Below are 22,864 nucleotides of genomic sequence, written 5' to 3' on the forward strand. Positions count from 1 at the left end.
TAGGTCCGAGTCCTTCTCTGGGAAGATCAGGCTGTATACTGTTTTCTGTACCAATTCTTAGGCTGTTCCTTTTGCCATGGTATCAGCTTTCAGTATGTTGCTGCAGTTAACTTATCACTGGTAGGGGTGCTTCCTCCCCCTCTTCCTAGAAGGAGTATGCGTTATTAACGTCTAAATGGCAAGTAAACATCGGGTAATCCGCAGTAACGATTTGAAATAAATGTAGGGTTATAGTCTCCTGGCCTCTTGTGACCTCTTGCAGGCCTGGGCATTTTCATTTTTCCCAGAAAAAATTTAAAACAAGTTTTGATTGACCCAGAAGGAGTCTCGCAAGAAACCCAGAGTGACAGTAAAATTAAGCTCTTTAAAATAATTAGGAAAAATAATCAATCCAGCAAATAAACAGAAATGAAGCAGAAGTGAAACAGATCAAAGCTGTTTCTGTTTTATATAAAAATAATAAATATCTGCTGATCTGGTTATGATGACTGCAAAATATGAGAACTATTTCTGCATACAGTGTCTTTGTTCTCAGCAGGTTGCTTAACTTTTCTAAGTCTCTTCCAAAATAACAACTAATACAAAACAGATTCTCTTCCTCCCTTTCTTAAGAAGTTGCTGAAAATGGGAGCTGTGGCTGATGATGTTCTTCAAAAGAAATTGACGATTGGAAATATTTTTTCTTTTTTGCAAAAAATTTTGTTTCAAAAGTTAGGCTTTTGTTCTTTTCTCCATCCCAAGCCCCCCAAAATCCAGCAGTACAAGAACCTTCAGGTGTCTAAAGTGTGTGATTCAGTTTGTTCTCCCATAGTAAAGCTGAAACACTCCCCCTTGTCTCAATCACTTTTTTTTTCCAATGAAAATACCTTTTCACTGTAAGAAATAGTTTATATTGAGGAAAAGTTGTCAGAAAGTTTTCAGCTGAGTCAAACATATATACAACTATCTCCTTTAAATACAGCCTACTTATCTTTTGGTTTTGAGAAACTTCCACTGCTATTGCATTAAAAAGTTTGATCCTTGATAATATCTTATTTCTTGTGGTAGGTAACAGCTAGAGATATTCTAGCTCCTGTTCTGTTTGCTTTTATAATGTTATAATGTGGTGCTTTGTTACTGAAGGCACATGATACCATCTTGAATTTAACTTCATGGTTTTTAAAGACCTTTAAGCCAGCTAGAGGAGCTATCTTAGGTCTAAAAACTATATTTCCTGTAATTTTTCAAGTTGTTTATTGCTCACGAAGTAGAGAGCTGATTTCTTCTGTGTGGTCTTGAGATAAAACACTGGAACATTTCTTTTCCTTAGTTTCGCTTTGAGTTTGTTGCTGCTTAATCTGGCTGTAATGTATTGTGGTTGAACTTATTACATTAACTGTACTATAATTATTGTTATGTAATGGATTATATCTTTCAGCTACACTGAGTAAAATACAAATTGCAGCTATTGATTTTTATATGACAAAATGTTACAGGTTTGATACTAATTTAAGATTTTGTAGAGCTAATAAGAATAATTTGGCTTACAGGCAGGATTTTTACGAGAGAATGTACTGACGATGGCATGTCAGAGCTGGACAGCTCTTCTGTATTGCATTCACTCCAGAAGTGTTTACAAATGACCCTAATGTAGTTACTTCTCTGTAATGATTAAACCTAGCCATTAGCATCTGCACTATACTTCGGAATTGCCTTTGGATGAGATCTACCTTAATTTTCCCAGAATAGTTTATGTGGTCGGTATTGGGACCAGCGCTGTTTAACATCTTTGTCAGCAACATGGACAGTGGGATTGAGTGCACCCTCAGCAGTTTGCCAGCAACACCAAGCTGTGTGGTGCGGTCGACACACTGGAGGGAAGGGATGCCATCCAGAGGGACCTTTGAGAGGCTTGAGGGGTGGGCCCGTGCGAACCGCATGAAGTTCAATAAGGCCAAGTGCAAGGTCCTGCATGTGGGTCGGGGCAATCCCAAGCACAAATACAGGCTGGGTGGAGAATGGATTGAGAGCAGCCCTGAGGAGAAGGACTTGGGGGGTGATGGTTGATGAGAAGCTCAACATGAGCCGGCAGTGTGTGCTTGCAGCCCAGAAGGCCAACCATATCCTGGGCTGCATCAAAAGAAGTGTGGCCAGCAGGTCGAGGGAGGTGATTCTGTCCCTCTACTCTGCTCTCGTGAGACCCCACCTGCGGTACTGCGTTCAGCTCTGGGGCCCCCAACATAAGAAGGACATGGAACTGTTGGAACGAATCCAGAGAAGGGCCACAAAGATGATCAGAGGGCTGGAGCACCTCTTCTATGAAGACAGGCTGAGAGAGTTGGGGCTGTTCAGCCTGGAGAAGAGAAGGCTCTGGGGAGACCTTATAGCAGCCTTCCAGTACCTGAAGGGGGCCTAGAGGAAAGCTGGAGAGGGACTTTTTACAAGGGCATGTAGTGACTGGATGAGGGGGAACAGTTTTAAACTGAAAGAGGGTAGATTTAGATTAGATATTAGGAAGAAATTCTTTACTGTGAGGGTGGTGAGACACTGGAACAGGTTGCCCAGAGAACCTGTGGATGCCCCCTCCCTGTCAGTGTTCAAGGCCAGGTTGGATGGGGCTTTGAGCAGCCTGGTCTAGTGGGAAGGTGTCCCTGCCTGTGGCAGGGGGGTTGGAACTAGATGATTTTTATGGTCCCTTCCAATACAAACCATTCTATGGTTCTATGATTCTATGATTAATCATGTATTTTTAGCGTATTTATTACCTTATTTACCCAAAAGGACCCCCCAAATCTCTTGATCTGGTAGTTCATTCATACCAAGGTAATTTACAAAGGCCTTAACTCCCAGAACTGAATGGCTTCCATGTCACTTGGTTTTTACTGATTTTTATGATGCCCATAATGGTGAGTAGCTTTATGGACTGGTGACTTCAGTATTCTTCTTTCTACAGTCTAGGTCTGTCTTAGTGATGGAGATATTTTTCCCTGTCTAGCTGCATTTTGCTAGACTTAGTAAGAGAGAACAAGCACCGTAAGTCTATTGGACTTTCTCTATTCAGCACTTTTTACCAATCTTGCAAATTCAAATTAAAGGACTGGATAATCATTTAGACACTTAGCAGGTTAAGGAGTGTTGCCTTACCAGAAGGGGAAGGTGCCTCCTCAGTGCTAGATGGAGCTGGAAAAAAACACAATAATCAAAGTTATTTGTTTGAGCCTAGAACAGAAAAAGGGTGCTGATGATTGATCCTAAGGGTTAGTGTTTTTTTCCTGAGAAAGAATACATTTTTCAAACAAATTGAAAGTTTAAATCTAATCACAGAATTAAGTCAGAGGAAAAGACACCTTACTACCAAAAATTAGATGATGAGAAGATTTTGATTTTGCATTCTCAAGACACTTTTTTTTCATTTTGAAAACTGCAAAACATTTACATTTGAAATTTTCTGAAAAGAAGTATTTCACTTTGCATTTTAAAAACATTTTTCTCTTGAGAATGATGTGCATTAAAACAAAGATATTAATGGGTTTATATTACTTGAAAACAAATTTTTTTCTATTTTAAGCAGAATTAAATGTGTGTGGTTGATCATAATGAAAGTTTCCAGCTGATTTATTCAAGCAAGACACCTGAAAAAACTATTATTTGATGTGTGTCCCCTTTTTTAATTTGCTTTTTCCGTTGGTCAAACCCAATGCCCCATCATTCTTCTGGTCATGCTTGTAGGTTTTTCAAACATGTGAGCTCAGTTGTTTGGCATTATTCAAGCATGTGTTATGGGTCTCGCTCATTTTCTTAAGGAAGAAAAATAATAATTCTTGTTGCATGTGTCCAGCCGTGCCACCAGATCCAGATCTTCCAGCTGCAAGGGGAAAGGTAATTAGCAACTGCCTGTCATTCATCTGAAAGGGTACATAGCCTGGACTTTGGATCCAATTGCCAGAGATGAAACTAATCCCGCTTCACAGACCCACGTACAAACAATGAAATAAACTCTCCCGTTCCTCTGGGACAAGGTGGATCCAGGACAGTACAAACCCATAAATAACCAAATGCATAAAAGTCGGGGAGACCTCGTTATTCATTAATGTCTCCTGTGAGGGGAGGGAGAAGAGGCAGGCAGCTTGCCTTCAGGAGTCCTGCTGCTGCTGTGGATATGCTGTGCTGAAGCTTAACATAGATGCCTTTTTTTCCCTTTCTCACTTATTTCCCAACAAAAGCAAGGAAGAGTGAAACTGAGTGTAGATTTGCTTTAAAAATTGAAGTCATCTCAGTCGATGGGCATATATGGCTTGTGTCCTGGTTTCAGCTGGGATAAAGTTAATTTTCTTTCTAGCACCTGGTACAGTGCTGTGTTTTGGATTTAGTATGAGAAGAATGTTGATAACACACTGATGTTTTAGTTTTTGCTTATACGAAGTCAAGGACTTTTCAGCTTCCCATGTTTTGCCGGGTGAGGAGGTGCACAAGAAGCTGGGAAGGGGCCACAGCCAGGACAGATGACCCAAACTGACCAAAGGGATATTCCATACCATATGACGTCATGCTTGGTATATAAACTTGGGGGAGTTGGTGAGGGGGATTGCTGCTCAGGAACTAGCTGGGCATTGGTCAGTGGGTGGTGAGCAATTGTGCTGTGCATAATTTGTTTTGTATAGTCTATTATTATTATTATTATTATTATTATTATTATTATTATTTATTATATTCCTTTTTGTTCTATTAAGCTGTAGTTATCTCAACCCACAAGTTTTACTTTTTCTTTTCTGATTCTCCTGCCCATCCCACCAGGGCAGGGAGCCGGGGGGGAAGTGAGCAAGTGGCTGCGTGGTGCTTAGTTGTCGTCTGGGGTTAAACCATGACATCTTGTCAACAAGAAATACTACCCTCAACTCCCTCCCTCTGAACTAAAAAAAAAAAAAAAAAAATCTTACCTGATACAATGAGTTTAATTTTAGACTTCTGCGTTTGGTTAGGATGATCCCCAGTCTGTTTGTAGATACAAGTATATACAGCTGCGTCCAGGAATTGGACATTGGAGAGCTTTAAGGAAAAGTTGCCATGCTTCATCTGGTCCACAAAAAGACTAGTTCTGCCATGGTAATGTTTGTCCTGGAACTTCAGCGAATCCTGCCCATTGTGAAAAAAGTGCACTAAGACAGAGTCTATCTGCCAGTAGAGCTTTGAATTGGAAAGGATCAGCTCTTCAGGAGAGGTGGTGGTGCAAGGCAAAATGACAGTTTCTCCAACAAATGCATGGCACGTTGTGTCTGGTTGACCTGGAATAAAAAACAACTTTGTCAGTGCCCAGCAGAGCTAGGGACACCAGGTTTCTTATAGTTTGGCTTCATTGCATCATTATTGCCTCTCTTCTTCCCCATTTTTCTGCCTGCATCCTCCTGCTCCCAGCTAGGCAGGAGGCAGCATGTGCTGTGCCAGGACTGAGAGCCCTGGGTGCTCAGTGCCCAGCCAGCTGTGCAGCAGGACAGATGTTGCTATGTGCAAGTTGCCTTCGCTTTGTCAGTGTGGGTGCTGCTTGAACTTGTCTCCTTAGCTGGTGATTTTTCTCCCAGCTTCTGGGGATCTTAGTCTTTGAGATCAGGTGTCAGATTTGATTTTAATTAATTGGTCAGTTCACAAGGGGAGAAGGGCATGCAGGGAAGTAAAGGTGGGCAGGCATGATGAAGCAAGTCTTAGTTTTGTAGGAAGCCTGGCTGAAAAAAGGAGAAGCGTGAAAAGGGTGTTATATCAGCAAGAGAAAAGTTCTGGATGAGTTTGATCTCCCCCAAGTCCCGTTGCTCACCTGTCAGATCATGGCTCCTGATTTGTAAAAAATGCGCTAGAGGCCCCATCTCCCTTCACCTGCGGCATCTTGCAGAGGTCTGACCAAAACAGGGCCTTTTTTCTGCTGGTCTGTCTGGGTGCACTCAAGGCTCTTGCTAACACCTGTCCCTGGGTCTCTCATACTCTTTGGCATAGTTAGTCTCCCCGTATCCCAGAAAGAAGGTCTGTCATTCCCACTTTAGGTAAATGACTTTTCCAAGGCCTCAGGAAGACACATACTTGTACGGGTGGCCTGGACTGTACTGGGTCGGTACTGGGACCAGTACTATTCAATATATTCATTAATGACTTGGATGAGGGATTAGAGTGCACTGTCAGCAAGTTCGCTAATGACACCAAACTGGGAGGAGTGGCTGACACACCGGAAGGCTGCGCAGCCATTCAGAGGGACCTAGACAGGCTGGAGAGTTGGGCGGGGAGAAATTTAATGAAATATAACAAGGGCAAGTGTAGAGTCCTGCATCTGGGCAAGAACAACCCCATGTACCAGTACAAGTTGGGGACAGAGCTGTTGGAGAGCAGCGTAGGGGAAAGGGACCTGGGGGTCCTAGTGGACAGCAGGATGACCATGAGCCAGCAGTGTGCCCTTGTGGCCAAGAAGGCCAATGGCATCCTGGGGTGTATTAGAAGGGGTGTGGTTAGCAGGTCAAGAGAGGTTCTCCTCCCCCTCTACTCTGCCCTGGTGAGGCCGCATCTGGAATATTGTGTCCAGTTCTGGGCCCCTCAGTTCAAGAAGGACAGGGAACTGCTAGAGAGAGTCCAGCGCAGAGCCACGAAGATGATTAAGAGAGTGGAACATCTCCCTTATGAGGAGAGGCTGAGGAAGCTGGGTCTCTTTAGCTTAGAGAAGAGGAGACTGAGGGGTGACCTCATTAATGTTTATAAATATGTAAAGGGCAAGTGTCATGAGGATGGAGCCAGGCTCTTCTCAGTGACATCCCTTGACAGGACAAGGGGCAATGGGTGCAAGCTGGAACACAGGAGGTTCCACATAAATATGAGGAAAAATTTCTTTACGGTGAGGGTGACCGAACACTGGAACAGGCTGCCCAGAGAGGTTGTGGAGTCTCCTTCTCTGGAGACATTCAAAACCCGCCTGGACGCGTTCCTGTGTGATATGGTCTAGGCAATCCTGCCCCGGCAGGGGGATTGGACTAGATGATCTTTTGAGGTCCTTTCCAATCCCTAACATTCTGTGACTCTGTGACTCTGTGACATTGGGCAGAGATGTTACCAACCTTACCAACCAATTCCAGCTCATTCAAGCTGGTGAAGGGTCTAGAGCCCAAGTCTTATGAGGAGCAGCTGAGGGAACTGGGGTTGTTTAGTCTGGAGAAAAGGAGGCTGAAGGGAGACCTTACGCTCTCTACAACTACCTGAAAGGAGGTTGTAGCAACGTGGATGTTGGTCTTTTCTCCCAAGTGACAAGTGATAGGATGAGAAGAAACAGCCTCAAGTTGTGCCAGGGGAGGTTTATATTGGATATCAGGAAAAATTTCTTCACCAAAAGGGTTATCAAACATTGGGACAGGCTGCCCAGGGAAGTGGTGGAGTCACCATCCCTGGAGGTATTTAAAAGACATGTAGATGTGGTGCTTAGGGACATGGTGTAGTGGTGGACTTGGCAGTGCTAGGCTAATGGTTGGACTTGATGATCTTAAAGGTCCTTTCCAACTAAAACGATTCTGTGATTCTAAGAACCTGGGTGCTGGTGAACAGACAGACAGGCAGGGCAGGAAGCCAGATTCATCTCTCACTTATACACACTGTTTATTTAATAACTTTGATACTAACTATTTTTATAAATTCTTCCAAGTTAGTTGAAAGTATCCTAAAACTTGCACAAATGGGAGAGTCTGCCACTATCATGTAGGACAATTCTTACTAGATGGTGGTGTGTTATTTTCTAGAGGAAGGCTGGGACGTGGAAGAAGGTTTCTATACATTTATAAAGCATAGACAGCTAGGTATTTTCTGTGCCCACAGCACAGAATGTGGGCTTAAATTAACACTTTGAACAAACCTGTTTCATAAAATGATTTTATACATTAAAATGCAGAAGAACTAATTTGGATGGAAAATTTTTCTCTCTAGCAGGGAGCAAACAAAAGGAGCGTGAGTTTGTGATTGAGCCAGGAAGAAAAGCTAAAATTCACTGTGAAACAACTCAATCTGTTTTCATGGCCAAAGTTCTGTGAAGCATAAGGGGTAAGTAATCAGACTAAATATAGAAATAAATGGTCTTGGTCGCAGTGTTGTCATTCCTGAGTTCTAGGCCTGTGCCAGCTCTGTGCATATATTGGGCTAAAAACCAAAGAGAGTTTCAGTTGCCCCCTTAAAGTCACTGTCATCAGCCAGGGCTCAGCTTGTTACGTGCTTGGACCTCTGTTTCCATATTAATCAGTGTCTGTTTTGAGGCTTGTTTGGTGTCACACTGTGTCCATCCAGACAGACATAAAAGCAGAAGGAAAAGTATAATTCAGAGAGCTAAACTGCAGAGCCAAGCAAGTGTCTTGAATTACAACTCTATCACCAAACATCAGCTTTCCTTAGGTTTTCAGATTTTTCAGCTGAAAATCCCAGTCCACTTTTGCCCAGCAATGTAACCTTTTAGCTGGAAAAAGCACATATCCCCAGTGCTATTTCTGGTTGTCAATGGAAGGAGACTCCGCTTGCTGTTTTGAGAGCTTGGACATTTTCAGTCGCTGACCAGGTTTTGCTTCTCAAGGGGAATGTCAGTTACAACAGTATCCAAACAAGGGTCATATTTTATTTATAATAAAGCTCAGCCTTCACTGTACTGTACCCCTACTGCCACAGCACATATGACCCTACACTCCCCAAGGAGACTGCCTCAAGCCCTGCAACTAGTGACATACCCGGGCAGGACCATTAGCTGTACTCGGCACACCTAGAAGGGCCACCACCAGCTGAGGAAGGGCAGGGAGGGGAGGGAGCAGCCTGAGATCTGTCCCTGAGCTGTTTGGGCCTGGGGGGACAATGAGGCGGTGCTCAGCAGAGTCTCTCTGAGGCAAGGCCATGACTGAAAGTGGACCGCAGTTGTGGCTGACCATAGTTAGCTAAGCACAGCAGGAAGATGAGTGTGCCTGAGGCTGCTGCAGGTGTTTTGTAAGCCCTGGATGAAGTGAGCCTCCAGAAGAGTCCTGTCCATAGGATGCCATTAGGAGAGAGAGTGCTTGCAACATATGGTGTTGCATATGGATGAAGAAAATATAATCCTGAAATCAACTAAACTTGTAGCTCTATTCAGAAAAATGGACAACAAGCGTTTACTTAATGAGCAAAAGAGGGAGAAAGAGCATTGGTCCTATCTCCTGATTTTGTCACTTCTAAATTTTATGTTGGTTTTAGAAGTGCGTCTGTTTGCTTTTTGGTTCTTTATTCTTTTTCTGAAGATGGAGGACAGCAGTGTCCAGCATATCTGAGCCTAGCATAACCATTGCTTTCCTGCATGATATGGTGTACAAACCTTGTAACACTTGTGATGACTATAAACACTCATAAGGTTCAACCCACCCTGCTCCACACTGCTGGTAAAACCAGGGCCACAGGAGGCAAAAAAGGAGGCTTTGCTGGAGTTGCCTGGGACAAGAACAGGTGACTGAAATCTGGCTGTAATGAGTTATTTAACAGATCCTACAGCTGTGTGAGGTCTTTTGTAGATGGGAAGAACAGACTTCTGGGTACAAGTTGAATAAGTGCCCCTACAGAAGCTTGAGAAGAAGAGTAAAGTCATGCTGAAGACTGATGATGCTGTGTTAAGCTTGTTGCTGAGGCTACTGATGCACCAGGAGGTCTGGAAGCAGAGAGCTTCCTGAGCAGTGGGAGTGGTGGCAGTTGCTGCTGGGGTGTGTGAAGCAGGGCGAGTAGTGCTCATCTGATCTACCCGGTAAGCTTTGCATGTGGAAGGTGCAATTCTCTACCTTGGAAAAAATGTGTGTTGGCACACAGCTTTCAATTGCAGTTGAAAGCCTCAAGTGTAAAGTGAAATGAGTTTATTTTGTGGATTTTTTTTTAGTTGTGTATTTTAAATATTGCCCAAAGGTTTAAGACTATCAAGGTGAAGTTGAGTGTGCTAATTTAACCAATCTGTAAGATTCTTGTAGAGAGAAAACACTGCTGCTTCAGTATCCCAAGTGTGGTGCAGGGAAACTCATAAAAACTGGGCTCTTCTGTTCCTCCCTCCTTTCCCCCCCGAAGATGATCTAGGGTAATCATCTTTGTTTATTAATTATATGTTGCTTGTACTGGAGGAATCTGGGATGCTTGTAGGTGATCTAGAGTTTATGCATTGTGGAAAGCTCTTGAGTGTGTCTCTCAAGTTCACTCTGGTGATACTAGCACAGTTCTGACAGTAGACAAAGTAGTTTAATAGTGGAAGTAATGGATTAAGTAGAAAAATGTTGTGCTTCTGAGTACTTACGAGCTCAGATGGAAATATGTTACCTGACAAGGTAGTGGTGTGTGATTCCTTACAAGTTCATGTCTCACCCACATGCAGAAGTATTTTGGGGAGGGTAGGGGGCTGTTTGCAATCCCAGTTTCTTGCTCAGAAACACTGAACTTGAATTCCCTTATTGGGGGGGGCGAAGTCAAAGGGTAGTCACTTAGGTGGCTCTGCATGCCTGCAGGTGCATTCAGCTACCGAAAGAGCACATCTTGAGTGGCAATAGACCCTTCACACTGCTTTCTGGAGACATGTGAAATTTTCCCTAAAAATGTCAGTTGTGTTTCCAGAAGAGAGAGGGAAACTCATTCCAGATGTGTAACCTCCTGAACCACTGCAGTGCCTGGTAAATGTGAGGCACTTCCAGGCAAACAGAGGGGCCTTGACCACACACAGAGGTCATAATATCGCTGATTTTAAGCCTCAGGTAAGGAAATTACAGGGAATTGCCCCTGCAGCTTGTAGAAGACTCCCTCACCAGCATATAGTAGCGTATATCTTTCATAGGGAAGATCATATCTAATCTATATGTCAGAAACTCAACCTGCTAGAACTTGGCAGAGCATGAACCCTTAAGATTCAGGGAGAGAGACTGCTGCTGGGCTCCAGTCCTTTCACTTACCTGGTTATGCCTGTAATGAGCCCAGCAACTTGATGAGTTTAAATACAAAAACAGATGCAAGGTGGTTGGGGGTTGTAAAGGATGGGATTTCAAGTCATCCTTAACATTACGGAAATGCTAGGGTATTTTTAAGGATGTGGGCAGGATAAGCTTTATAGGTAAAGATTTGTGGGCCTGAAACACCTTAACCTTGAAACCGCTTCTTTCAGATATAGAGGTTTATCTGAAAGTTATTACCTGTGCTTGCAAACCTTGGACTGTGATGAAATATATTCAAAGCAAAGCATGTGTATTTGTTTTGCTCCAAGATTCTCAGTTTGCAGTTTGTGTATCCATTTAAAAAGACTTCCGCAAACTCCTAGATGTGTATTATAGTATATTTACCTCTGGGTAGAGATGCAAACAGTAAGCAGGCAACCATCCAGAGAGCAGTCTCCCTAATGAAGTGAGAGAGAGAAATGCCAAATGCTTTGTTAGAATGCTAGAGCAGAGATCAAAGACCTTTTCTCTGGCATAATTTATGCCCTGTTTCACAACTCCCTCATCTGTGAAGAGAATGTGGATACGAGGCTGGATGGGTTAAAAACCCTGTCTTGTTTTGTTGTCTAGTCTTGGTGTGGGTTGTATCTCCTGCCTGTAGGTCTGAGGTTTCTCAATGGTCATAATGGGATGGGGCTTCTATTACCAACGCCAGACCCATACTTCCTGCTTGCATTCTCATACGGACCGAGTTAATTGCGTATATGTAGTCACAGATTGCTCTTAAGATTATTTTCTATTGGTAATTAAATTAAATTCCTTCTGCCCCCAAACTTCAGCTGCTTTGCAGCACAAGAAAAGTGTAGCTTACCATTTCATTTTTGTGCCTTCCCAGCCCTTAGGGATTCCCTCCCCGTTGCGAGCTTCACCAGGCACCCCAGCTGCTACTTCTGTGTCTGCAAAAGCAAAAGAGTGAAAGGCTCTTGATTTTTGTTGCCATAAGCATTTCTCCAGAAGGGGATAGGTTATTTACTAGTACTTGGTTTGCTGTGGTTCAGTCTGTTTTCTTTCACTCTGTGTATATAACACACACAGTGTATCCTTATTATATATACTCTGTGTATATAATACAGAAAGTGTATACAACAGTGTGTATTTACACTCTGAATACACTCTTACAATACAGAGTGTATTTATTTTCATGTGTAGGATGGATGTGAGTCATGAGCTCTGCACTAACTACCCCTGAGCTTTCAAGCCAGTGAAGGGAACCTTGTTCTGTAGTCCGCTGAGATCAAAGAAGGTGGTGAAACCTGATGGGTACTGTATTTATCAAGAGGTGTAGATGACATCCCTCAGACTACCAAATATCACCCAAGCTGCATATCTACCAACAAAAGACAGCCACGGCTAATAAGCTTGTAAGGAAAATGCTGCTTAAAAGAGCTGCTTCTTTGAGGAGGCTGTTAAATCAGGTACTTTCTCAAAGAGGGGAAAAAAAAAACCCCGAGTTGAGGAGGGGGGAAGAATATGGGTTTTGGGCTTCCTCTCCCCATCCTTGTAGCATCTTGTAGCTTAAGGAGTACAAATATCTGAGTGAGTGTTCCTCTCCGGTGTGCTCCAGAGGTAATGCTGACGGTGGAAGTAGTGGTTTAGCCAAGGTCCTCTTCCCACTGAGGCAGCTCTGAAGAACGTGCTGGTGCTTTTCTCCTGCCTATTGCTCCTCTCCTGCCTATTGCTCCTCAACGCAATGGTGCTTCCTGGGGTCGGCAAGACCTGAGAGCTTGATTTCTGTGTTTCTCCCTCTCTCCTCGTGGCCAAGCCCTGGTTATGTGTCATTTACCAGCACCTTCCTGATACTCAGTGCAAGCCATCTTTGGCTTCTTTGACATTAAAAACAGTGTGTCCTGCATGTTTTTGATGAATAACTCCTGTGGTTGCCTCCTTCCCTGTTGTAATGGTTATTGTTTCAAGCAAGGGTATAAATTTATGCCAAGTGAGATTATTCCATATGTGTTTCCTTCCCACCTGCCTTTTGTAAATGAAACTGAGGCACTGATGGCCACTTTTACCTGCCTGACTAGTTCTCCATGGTGCCCCACGGAGTTTATCCTCCTTCTCAGCTTTGTACAGATGTTCCACTCTACATAAGGCTGCTCTGCAAAAATACTAGGAGCAGACTTTTCCTGCGCTCTGGCCTGGCACTGGGGCAAGAATGAGGTGGATCTGGAGGGACCAGGGCTCCACTCCAACTTGCTGTTAGGCAGCAGGAAGGTCTCTTCCCAGGCTGAAGGAGGGCAGCCTAGGAGCTGGTGCTCTGCAGCTGTGCTCTGTAGTGGTACTGTGGACATGCCCACTCTCTCTGTAGGTAAAGGGGGTCCTTATGATATCTCCCTATGCAGAAAGAACTAAAAATTTGGTAGATGTGGCCAGCTAACAGGTCTGTGTAAAGGTGCAAGAGCGGCAGACAGGAATGACTCAAAAGCCAGAGCTCCTAGAAGTGATGTCATTCTTCTGAAGAGTCAGTCATTTTCTAACAGTTTTGATTCTGACTCAAGAACCACATGAATGTGGTTGTTCCAGCCCAGCCAGCTTGTTTGTGTCTCTGGCTTTGGCTGACTTACTCCCACAGAGTCCCTGTGGGGTTTCTGGTTCCCACAAACGCTTGTACAGAAGTCTTGGACTGTGGGGGGGAAGTGGGATCAGACCTGAAATACCAAATTGCATCTGAATTGCATGTGAATGTTGAGCTCCCTTGCCATCCACGTGCTTTTGTTACTTCCCTACTGAAGTTTAAGCTTGTGCATAAAGAAGGAGCAAGGCAGGTCCTGTTTTAGGAAGCAGTATCCAACCACAGGAAGGCTTCAGCCTGGTCTTGCTGGAGTACCTGACCCTTAATTTAGCTTAATCCAGTGCTGTTTAGTTGAAATAACATTTCTTTCTGGATTGAACTGACTCTACTTGGAACAAAAATGTTTACACTGAGCCTCCAGAAGGATTGTTCTTGGTACAGTAAAGGGGATATCTGTTCCCATCTGTGCAGTTCAGCTGGTGTAAGATGTTTCAGTCACCACATGGATCAGCATTTAAAATAACTAGTTTCTATTTGATATTTCACATCTCTTCCCACCCCCCCACCCCTCCCTCAATTTAAGTGCTCGTTTAAATGAAATGGAATTTTATAAAGCTTACAATTTTTTTCTTTGCAATTTTTTTCAAATTTAAAAGTTGATCCATTTACTGTTCATTTTAATCTGACAGGAATTATTTGGGACTTATTTTTGTGAGGTTAAAACTATTAACTGAGTAAGATTTTGCAATGAAGAATCATTTCCTGAAGAATTAAAATACTAATTAATAACATTTTAACACACCAACCTACCTGAAATAACTAAGGCATGCGACGTAATTAAAGCATAGGATTAAATTGCAAAACTCTGAACTTCTTGGCAAAGTCTCTGTCATCCAGCTTTTGCGTCACGTGTGTGAGGCCATTTACTGAACATGTTAGCTCAGCCTGCAATAAAATTAAATTAATCAAGTAGGCAAGTAACAAAATGTTCCCAGTGCCTGTAGAATAGCAGGACTTTGTGTTCCAAAGTAAATTGATTCAAGTTGTCTCTTTCCAGTTCAGGAGGGGTGGGGGTGAGAAAGGGTCTAAATGCTACTGTTGAAGGGCTTATGCTCTTGGAGCGCTAAAGCTCTCCCCTTAAAATAAGTTAAGAAAATGGTATTTTCCTTAAGCACTCTGTTAACCCTGGAAATAGCGTTGCTGCAGTATATTCAGGCCATTCCCCTCTGAACAGCTCTGCTGGTTAGGACAGCTGAGGTGGCAGGAGGGGAAAGTGCCTTGGGTAGAGATGCTGTGCATGAGCCAGGAGCCCATGTTGTGTGCAGATGGTTTTTTGTTGTGTTGTTTTTCTATTGCCATAAATGTTGCTCTGGATTCTGTTGGCAGCTGTTTGATCATCAGGGATGGTGCAGCTGAAGCATGTCCCACCTGCGATCATATAGTGGGCAGCAGTTCTGGTGGCTGAGCAGCCATGTTATGGTGCCAGCAAAACCAGCTGGTTTCAGTGATCAGTCCAGCAGTGGCTTGTAACCATGGTAACCTGTATACTTTCTCTGCAAAGAATGATCAGTTTGGGATCTAGATCAGAAAGGACCTGGGAACTGAAAATCTAGAGAAGGATCGTGAGAGGCTGTTATGGGATGATGGGTTGAAGTAGGGTGCTGGCCAGGGCAGGGAGGGAGATGCTGAGCTGGAACCCTTTTGACATGGAGGAGGTACCTCTGTGTGGTGACCGCCAAGTGTGACACCGATTTAAAAGTCGTTGTGAACTAAGTGGACATGACAGTTTCAATGTTATATTGAAGGGATTGATTTACTTGCCAGTTCTTCTGCTTCATTTGCCAGCCTCCAGTAATGTCTGAGTAACATGGGTAATGCAGCTGGGCACTGAATGAATGGTGATGCAAGTTGGAACAGGCACCAGCTGGACAAGACACAGTAATTCTGAAAGGATTGGCGAAAATCACCTACCAGATGAATGAAGGCTACTGCCAAGAAAGAAACTGCTTGTTATGCACCTGGCAAAGCTTTGTAGCTTAGTCACTGATGATTTCTTCAAGTGTTTCCCCCACCTCCTTGTATGCCTTTGGCTTTTGAGAACAGATTTATGTGAGCTGACTGTTATTACTGACTATTGTAGGAGGATGGGAGGACTCTCTCTGACTTTGTGAAATCCTGAGAGCACCCTGAGCAGATAAATGTTGCCTTCCTGTTCCTTATCCACATCAAGGCAATTTTCTGTCATTTCTTTAGATGTTCTCTGCTCATGTAACCACACAATCCTTTTACCTTTAGGTAAGAGCTGACAGCTAGTAGAAATCTAAGGAGTGAGCCTGCAAGTGGGAATTACAGTCTGGCTTCTTGGAGAAAGTTTTTATGGTGCAACAGTCTGTACCGAAACTTGGTGATTACTTCTGGTCTTACTTGAAAGCAACCTGTAAACAAAATGAGGCATCGTTTAGAGGCATGTCCTATAATTAGTTCAAGGACAGATATTTAAGAGATCTCAGTGAGGGACATGCTGGCATGTATCCAAAACTGACAGTGGCTTTCTCTTTTGGGGTTTTAGCTTTTGAAATAAATTACCCTAATTTTAAAGCAATCTTCTGGGGATTTGTGAGCGGTGGCAGGTAGTGGTTCTGTAGGGAACTGTTGTGTAATTTCCCCCTCTCAGCTCAAGGCAGCAGGAAGAAGTGCCCTTTGTCTCCTGTGGGAGTGTTTGGAGCTTCAGGCTGCAAAATGTGCTGTGGTGGCAGCTGAGTCTTGGATTAGGATCCTTATCTTCGTGTAGCAAACTTCGTGCACTTGTGAGGGTGGCTGGTCTGGTTTTCATGTTTGTTTTAGCATAGTTTATAGCTGTTTAAAACTCTCCAAACTTGTCCTTATCTGCTGTGCACTGGAGTGTTGTGTACTCTGCCCATGCTCCCTCTCTTCCCTCCCTGTGCTCCAGTCACACCACCTATGCCGCGGAGGTGGCGTGTGGTGGGTGGAATGCTGGCTTTGGGCTTGCTTATGTTTCCCCATGCTGCTGGAATTTCCCATTGCCTATTTAAGGCTTATAATGGGCTACAGTTGGGCTCTGGGGACTGAAAGATTATTAGCAAATGCGTATCTAATCTGAAAAGTTATTCCTTCTCAGGGATAAAGAATGAATGAGTGATGGTGTGTGACTTGCTCCCAGTGGAAAGCTGTACCCCATACAGAGTACTGCAGCAGGAACTTGCACACAAGGCGGAGTTACTGAATGCCTTCTTTGCCTCTGTCTATACTGTTGGAGGCTGTCCTGAGGAGCCCTGGACCCCTGCGGCCTCAGAAGAAGTCAGGATAGAGGAGGAATCTGTCTTGGTAGATGAGGGCTGGGTCAGGGACCAATTAAGCAACCTGGATGTCCATAAATCCATGGGCCCTGATGGGATGCACCCGCGGGTGCTGAGGGAGCTGGCGGAAGTCATTGCTAGGCCACTCTCCATCATCTTTGCTAAGTCGTGGGCAACGGGAGAGGTGCCTGAGGACTGGAGGAAAGCGAATGTCACTCCAGTCTTCAAAAAGGGCAGGAAGGAGGACCCGGGTAACTATAGACCGGTCAGCCTCACCTCCATCCCCGGAAAGGTGATGGAGCAACTTGTCCTTGGTGCTGTCTCTAGGCACATCAAGGATAGGGGGATCATTAGGGGCACTCAGCATGGCTTCACCAACGGGAAGTCTTGCTCAACCAACTTGATAGCCTTTTATGAGGATGTTACCCGGTGGATAGATGATGGTAAAGCTGTGGATGTGGTCTATCTCGATTTCAGTAAAGCGTTTGACACGGTCTCCCACAGCATCCTCGCAGCTAAACTGGGGAAGTGTGGTCTGGATGATCGGGTAGTGAGGTGGATTGTAAACTGGCTGAAGGAAAGAAGCCAGAGAGTAGTGGTCAGCGGGACAGAGTCCAGTTGGAGGTCTGTGTCTAGCGGAGTTCCGCAAGGGTCGGTTCTGGGACCAGTTCTATTCAATTTATTTATTAATGACTTGGATGAGGGATTAGAGTGCATTGTCAGCAAGTTCGCTGATGACACAAAACTGGGAGGAGTGGCTGAGATGCCGGAAGGCTGCGCAGCCATTCAGAGAGACCTGGACAGGCTGGAGAGTTGGGCGGGGAGAAATTTAATGAAATATAACAAGGGCAAGTGTAGAGTCCTGCATCTGGGCAAGAACAACCCCATGTACCAGTACAAGTTGGGGACAGAGCTGTTGGAGACCAGCGTAGGGGAAAGGGACCTGGGGGTCCTAGTGGACAACAGGATGACCATGAGCCAGCAGTGTGCCCTTGTGGCCAAGAAGGCCAATGGCATCCTGGGGTGTATTAGAAGGGGTGTGGTCAGCAGGTCGAGAGAGGTTCTCCTCCCCCTCTACTCTGCCCTGGTGAGGCCGCATCTTGAGTATTGTGTCCAGTTCTGGGCCCCTCAGTTCAAGAAGGACAGGGAACTGCTAGAGAGAGTCCAGCGCAGAGCCACGAAGATGATTAAGGGAGTGGAACATCTCCCTTATGAGGAGAGGCTGAGGGAGCTGGGTCTCTTTAGCTTGGAGAAGAGGAGACTGAGGGGTGACCTCATCAATGTTTATAAATATGTAAAGGGCAAGTGTCAAGAGGATGGAGCCAGGCTCTTCTCAGTGACATCCCTTGACAGGACAAGGGGCAATGGGTGCAAGCTGGAGCACAGGAGGTTCCACTTAAATTTGAGGAAAAACTTCTTTACTGTAAGGGTGACTGAACACTGGAACAGGCTGCCCAGAGAGGTTGTGGAGTCTCCTTCTCTGGAGACATTCAAAACCCGCCTGGACGCGTTCCTGTGTGATATGGTCTAGGCAATCCTGCCCTGGCAGGGGGATTGGACTAGATGATCTTTCGAGGTCCCTTCCAATCCCTAACATTCTGTGATTCTGTGATTCTGTGATTCTGTGATTCTGTGATTCTGTGATTCTGTGATTCCCCTGGCTTTGAATAAATAGTTTTGGTAAGGAGGAATTTATCCACGCATATAGAAAGAAAACACGTGGGGGAAACAGAAGTTAACGGTTTATATCCGATCAGCATTTCCAAGATTCAAACACACAAATGCCTTCCTGAAGATTTGGAGGAAAACAGCAAAACTCTGGATGTGTCTGGCCAAAAAGGGAGCGTGTACGAGCTAGCACACTTGATAAACTGGAATGGTCAGGAAATTGGACTTTATTTTTGATTTCAGAATAACCTTTCTAATAGCTCTCAGACTAAACTGAAGTTGTTTGTGGCTTTGCAAAATGGGAAGAGTTTGAGTGGCTCAGGGGACTGATGCTAAATGTGGCATGTTTCATTTCAAGTTTCAGAAGGAAGGAAGCACGCTCTTGATACGCAAGCGAGCAGAATTTAACACTGATCAAATGATGCTACAGTCCTGTGGGTATTTGGTGGTTTCATGTTATGTTTGGTCTGATTGAATTCTCAGACCATCAGGATCCATGCTATCCATGTTTCCAGCTGTCATTTCTGAGGAATCTTGTATTTGTCATCTGCTTGATTCCCTTGGGTGAAGGTCAATCCAGGGACAAGAAGGATGTCTGTACAGAGGTCCCAGAGAGACATTGTGTCACTGCTGCCTGTGGGGTCTGTGTTAGGCAGTTTTGCATGGCAACTGTCTGTAATTTTCGGTAGTGGGCTCTCATCCTGTTCTCTTAAAATGTGCTTTATCCTCTACATAACATAACTGTTGCGCTAGATTTAGCGGATAGGTTTTCAAGAGAATGCTACTGCTGTGTAGAATGGCAGAGCAGTGCCTTTCATTTGCTTACTTTCTGTTGGAAAGACTCTTGACTTAAGGAGCAATTTCTGCCCTCTAAATCCCTAGCAAGTGTTCCCAGCCCCACCTCTACCTGTCTTGCACATCGTAAGTCCTCGTGGGTTTCTGAGTGCTGCAGATTTGACACTGTCTGGGTGGAAGCTCAGGAAGCACAGCCTAAGGAGCAGATGGTGTATCCCATCTTTTGGCCGTGTGCTTACTGGGTGAGACTTACTCCCTGTGACTAGTGGTGTGTGGTGGTCTCATGCCCTTTTATGAAACTTCTGAAGAGAAACCAAAAAGTCATTGTTCCTTTTTGTAATGTCTTTGTGACAGCTCCCCCAAAAGTTCCTCTTTTTCTCAATTCCTTTTTGCTCTTCTGAGAGTTTCCGCTGCTCTTTATCTGCCAATTCCAACAAAATGTTATTTCTCTTTTGATGAATAAATTCTTCTCAGGAATAAACAGCTGTTCTTGCAAGAGACTGCAATTACATGAAAAAGGCAGAGATGTGTGGGGTTTTTGTTTTGCCTTTTAGAAGATGGTAGCCTTAAAGAAGTAGATCACAAGTGACAATGCAGAAAGGCAAGGGTTCCTTCAGCTAAATCAATATTGTGGAATTTTTTTTCTGACTTTGGGGGCAGTTTCTGTCTGAATATCTGGTTCTAGTACTCTCAGGACGACATCTTATTCTACTGTTTAACCTCTGAAGATAGAGGCATTATAGAATAAAATGTTAACATGGAAATAAGGACTTTATTTTTTCATTCTTCACTGTGGATTTTTTTTTTCTCTAGCATCTGCTCAAACTGACCCTGAAATCAGTGGCATTACCTGATTCTGGAGCACTCTATTCAACAACCAAACAGCTAAACTGGTGCTTAGATTCACTTGTGTGAGGAGTCCTGAAGACATTAACTGACGTCAGTAAAAATGTTTGTTGGATTGATGCAACACTGACCAATACTAATATGGCTAAAGTGGATGATCTGAACCTAGTTGTGAAAATAAGACCTGGTTTTGAAGAGAGATAATCCTGTTTGGGTTGCTAGTACTACTTTGGAGTTAAGAGCTCAACTTCTATGAAAGTGGCTTTCAGTGGGTGCCTACTTGTTGTCATAACCTCTTAAAAAGTTTAGTCAGACCTCTTACTGCCTGTGAGTGTATGTGAAGTTTCAAGTTCTTTCTGGCCATGAGCTGAGGCGAAACTGTTGTAGGCTGTACTGGCATAGGAGAGAAGATAGGTAAAATAAAGTTATCTTGCTGCCTTTCCTCTGGTCCTTTCAAGTACCTAAATATTTTTTAATTGTTTTCCTTTAGCCAGTATGTCAAGTGATGTGAATCCCTGTATATAGCTCCTCGTAAACCAGATACAGATAAGAGCCAAAATGGATTGAAATACATGGGAAGTTCTTGCATGTTATGGGTGTGGTTGATAGGTATTTCTCCTTGCTCTTCTTTGTCTGCCTCGTGGCCTTTCCTGCCCACTGTAGTTGTGATTTGCTTTGAAGGGTTTTGTGCAATCAAGATTAGAGGTTCCCTATGTGAAATAATTCTTTCTCATTGAAGGACTGAATTGTTGAATGCTGTTGTTAAATCTGTTACTTGTAGAAACTTCCCTACACTGAAATATCTTCACCTAGATTAAATTTCTGCAAAGGGTTTGCAGCTCCAGTGTTCAATGGGCTAAACTCCCCAACTTTCATCTATGTTGAAAATCTCATGATTATTTGAACTCTTCCTTTGTTACTAAGCCCCTGCAGAGGGACAAGGGCTCCCCAGTACCTGCACAGCTACATGTATACAGAGCTGGTTCAGGCTTCTTGGAAAAGCAGGCTAAAGAGGGTGTTGCTGCTAGAAATCATGGAAAGGACAGAGCAGGGCTAGTGGTTGGCGAAGAGATGGGTGACACAGGGTTCTGCCTCCTGCTACGGTGGGATGGCCATCGCAGGAGCAGCAGCTGCCTCGTGCTTCCGAGCTCCAGCCAGCCACCAGCCCTCTGGTTCATCAGGGCTCTTGGTGATTTAAGCAAGAGCATGTTTTGCTGTGCCTCAAGCTGGGCCTGCTGTCCTGCAAACGCTGAAGCAGGCGTGTGGTCTGACCTCGGCTCTCTGCCTAGCACCAAGGTAATCTCAGCAGTCTTTGGTTTCTTCAGCTGCTTACACCTGATAAGTCTCTAAAAGCTCATGAATGTGATTCCTTTTATCTTTGTTCTCCATCCCATCTGTGTCTTGATAGAGTGCAGATGAAGGGCCATAAAACTTAGGGAGGATATAACTTGACAATAATTGAGTTACTGAACGCAAAGAGCAGTATTGAGCTATTTATATTGTAAAGCTCCAATGCAGAAAAAGTAATCTCTTTTTAAACAGACAAACTGCCAGCATTTAGTGTAATAATTTCATAATTATTTGTGGTGATGGCTTTAGCTGTGTCTTACTCAATATGTTATTCATTTTACAATTGTGTTTTTTTCTCCTCAGCCAGCAGTTATCTTTTACACTGAGCCAGGATTATAAAACCCCCTCCATAAATGTCATCAGTCCAAAGAAGGAAAGAGGAAAACTCCCTCCTTTGAACTTTCAAATTTGTATAGCGGATAAAGCCTGGTCACAAGGGAGAGGGAGAAAGGGAAATTCTCAGGGGCTTTCCTAGGAAGCAGAAGGGAAACTATTTCAGGCTCGAGAGACTGCTTTGAGCTGATGGGATAGTCAATAAAATGTCTTTATTACTTTTGTTCAACGCCTTGTCTAGGAGGAAGTATAACACACTAATGCCAGAGAATTTCCATTCTCCAAAATTACTTTCCAGCTCAGCACTGTGAGAGCAGGGAAAATCCTCGCCTGCAGATGTCTAGTTGCCAGCAATAGGCTCAAGGACGGCCAGTTGCTCTTCTGGATCATGAGTCCTCTCTCCCTTAGCTATTTTTAATTTGCATATTGTAGAAACCACATTTCTTCAAGACAAGATGATGTTGTCAGTGATACATATACACAATTCCAGCTAGATACAATAGTTCATTTTTTCTCTATCAGACCTGTTACTAGACAATACATCTACTCCCTGACTTGTAACCCTACAATCAGTTGCATCCATATTTCCTAACAGGTGAGAAAAGGAAGAAAGTTGTAGAGCAGATGAAGTTCAGAAAATACTTGTTGTCTTCTAGGAAGGTGTTAAGTATTCATCAAAAAAGTGGTGGCTTCACAGGTAAATGAGGCTAATTAGTAGCCAACACTGTTGTAGTTGCTGAATTGGACATGGAAACACTGAGAATGGTGGGTCTGAAAATGGAAGCTCAGGATGCCAGGGGGAGAGGAGAAAAAGAAACTGAGGTTAACCAAGGTTGGTGTAACTTGTCTTGGCTCTTCCTCAGAGAATGATGTTAACTTGTGACTGAACTGACTGAGCCACATGCTGGGCACCTCGCTGAGTGTTTGTATGCCTAGAAGACAAAGCCTAGGGCAATGGCTCCTCTGAGTGAGAGGAACCACCTGGATCACAACCTGTGTTTTTCTACTAAGCTACAAAATGCAGTTTGTCTGAACATGCTTATAAACAACTGTTCATCGTAAAGTCTTCATAGTACAGGAACAAACCC

Source organism: Nyctibius grandis, chromosome 2 (genome assembly GCF_013368605.1).
Source record: "Nyctibius grandis isolate bNycGra1 chromosome 2, bNycGra1.pri, whole genome shotgun sequence".
In the NCBI taxonomy this organism is placed as follows: Eukaryota; Metazoa; Chordata; class Aves; order Nyctibiiformes; family Nyctibiidae; genus Nyctibius; species Nyctibius grandis.